We start from the raw sequence: 3,003 nt of genomic DNA on the forward strand, positions 1-3,003 counted from the left end.
GCAATTCTCCTGCTTGATCCTCCCGAGTAGCTGGGATTACAGGCATGCGTCACTACACCTGGCTAATTTTTGTATTTTTAGTAGAGACGGGGTTTCACTGTGTTGGCCAGGCTGGTCTCAAACTCCCGACTTCGTGATCCACCTGCCTCGGCCTCCGAAAGTGCTGGGATTACAAGTGTGAGCCACCGCGCCCGGCCTCTCATGGAGTTTTTAAAACTTCAAAAAAAAAAATCTTTTTATAGGAAAAAGTAGAAACTTTAATTTTCATTCCACCCTCTAGGACCAGGTTTGTCAACCTTGGCCATATCGTCACTTGGGGAGATGATTTCCCATTGTGGAGGGCTGTCTGTGCACTGTAGGCATTTTGTACATTTAGTAGCATCCCTGGGCTCTACCCACTAGATGACAATGGTTGTTGTAACATCAAAACTGTCTCCAGAGATTGCCAAGTGTCCCCTGGTGGGGGGCAAAGTCATTCCACCTGAGAATCACCATTTTAGAGCTGTGTTTACACTGGAGTTGCTTTTTTTTTTTTTTTTTTTTTTTTTTTGAGGCAGGGTCTCACTCTGTCACCCAGCCTGGAGTACAGTGGCACGATCTTGGCTTACTGCAACCTCTACCTCCAGGGTTCAAGAGAACCTCCTACTTCACCCTCCAGAGTAGCTGGGACTACAGGTATGTGCCACCATACTTGGCTAATTTTTAAATTCTTTTGTAGAGACAGGGTCTCCCCATGTTGCCCCGGCTGGTTTCTTGGGCTCCAGCTATTCTCCTACCTCGACCTTCCAAAGTGCTGAGATGACAGGAATGAGCTCAGCTATGCTGCAATCGTTTTGACGTAAACAGCCAACTACCTGACTGCTTTCCACAGTTCTGTAGTCAGAGGCTTTCCCTACTCAAAGAATGGGAAGGATCTCCTGGTGCTGGGAGGAGACCGGGGGGCTGGAAGCATCCAACCAGCTGCTTTTCTTCTCTTCCAGATTCTGTATTTCAGAAAACGGCCTCAGTGGCCCTGTGGAAAACACAGAGATTCCTGCAGTCTGGATTAAATCTTTCTGGCTGTTGAAGGAAGAACTTCCAGGCTATCTGGATCCTAATCATGGGGTAGAACTGACTGAAATGTAGCTGTGTCTCCTCTTCCAACGTCCCTCTGTTAAGGACTCAGTGCTGAGCACTGAGACTTGCTTGGGAAAGTGACTTCCCAGCGCCTCTCTCGGCTGCAGGAACTCCCATTTCTGCTTACACAGGTTACTTTCTGCACAACCAACACTGGGTTTTTGGTCTAGGGCCTCTTCTATGGGAAGACATTTTAAAATCCTTTTGCTTTGTCTTGGAGGTTTGGAAGAAAAACCAACAGATCAAACATCACAGCAATCAAGAGCACTTGGATATTCTAGAGATCCTTTCTCTCTGCCTGCTGAATTCGACTTTGTTGTTTTCCTCTCTGTCTGCCCAATTCTATGCTGGTGAGGTGACCATTGAACCCTAGGTGGGATGAAACCACCCTATGCACAGGACACCAGGACCCATCACTTCTCTGTGGCCGTGTTCCATGAGCCCCTGAATGGGGATGGGGTAGGGAAGGAAGCATTAAGTGTCCAGCTGCAATTGTGAAGGGAACTGTCAATCCAGGGCAGGAGTTGCTGGAGCCTCCCGTTGACCCAGATATTCTGCTATCTCGAAAGCTTTATCTTCTAAGACAATGTTGACTAACAGCTTTTCTTTTATTCACATTTCTGTTTCAAAAGAATAACAAATAAGCTTAATTCTTCACAAAATCTTCAGCAAATGCCTTTTAATCCAGCACAATGGTAGTTATTTTAAGAAGGTTGGCAAAGAACCACGGTGCTTTTCTATTTTTTGGTCTGGGGTTCTTTGCTCTTACAGAAGCACTCAATCACTTTTAATCTTGGCTTGCACCGAGCCACATCAACTTTGTTTGCACAGAACTGATATAACTGCCTTAAGCTCTTCTGGTCTCTTTTTCATCTCCCCAGTGAGCCTGAAAATTTAAATAACAGGTTAAACACACACACACACACACACACACACACATGCACACACCCACCCAGATTCTTAGATACCATGTAACTTCTGGGATTTGATTCCACATCCAAGCTATGTTTGCGGAAGGAAGAAAATGGTTTATCAAAGAACTACTTCTAAATGGAGAGAAGGAGCTCAAGGAAGCAGCTGATGGATGAATGAAGTAGCTTTCAGAGGAGGACAGCCTTCAGGGGCCTGGAAAGACACACAATTAAAGTCGTCCTTGGTCAGCAGAGGTGTGGGGAATCTCTGTTCTCTAGAGATAAGAACAATCTCGAGGTTTTCGTCTATGTTACCAAAGTGACAGGTCCTCTGTGGATTTCAGGTCAGGCTGCCTTTGGTTATTATCCGGCATAGATGACCACAACTTTGAAACCAGCTCTTCAGGCTAGGCACGGTGGCTTATGCCTGTAATCCCAGAGCTTTGGGAGGCTGAGCCCAGGAGTTTGGGACCAACAGGGGCAACACAGTAAGACTTTATCTCTCCAAAAAATAAAAAAAAATTACCTGGGTGTGGTGGTGCATGCCTGTAGTCCCAGCTATTCAGGAGGCTGAGGCGATTCGGGAGAATCACTTGAGCCCAGGAGTTTGAGGCAGCAGTGAACTCTGATTGCATCACTGCCCCGAAGCCTTGGCAACAGAGTGAGACCCTGTCTCTAAAATAAATAAATAAATAAATAAATAAATACATACATACATACATAAATAAATAAGATTTTAAAAAATGAAACCAGCTCTTCAAATGCTCCTGTAGCCCTGAGTTTATTCTGCTCACCTCCCAGCTTCACCCCATTTCTTTTAAATACACTTTACATTTTGAAAGCATTTTAAAGTTGAAAAGAGAATACAGACTTCTGGTACACCCCACCCAGTTTCTCTAGTGTTAATATCTTACCTTACCTTGACACTCCCACCCCGTTTTAAAAGTTCCTTTTTCTTTTCCTTCTGAAGAAACCA

The 3,003-nt window shown here is 45.0% G+C and overlaps 1 long non-coding RNA gene across 1 annotated transcript; it reads left to right on the forward strand.

The window, feature by feature from the left end:
* Positions 1-553: 553 nt before the first annotated feature.
* On the forward strand, positions 554-1,374 carry LOC123575517 (uncharacterized). Its single transcript, XR_006700782.2, has 2 exons — positions 554-675; positions 981-1,374. It is a non-coding gene; the product is annotated as an uncharacterized lncRNA (long non-coding RNA).
* Positions 1,375-3,003: the final 1,629 nt, after the last annotated feature.

The sequence above is a fragment of the Macaca fascicularis genome, chromosome 9 (assembly GCF_037993035.2).
Source record: "Macaca fascicularis isolate 582-1 chromosome 9, T2T-MFA8v1.1".
Taxonomy (NCBI): domain Eukaryota; kingdom Metazoa; phylum Chordata; class Mammalia; order Primates; family Cercopithecidae; genus Macaca; species Macaca fascicularis.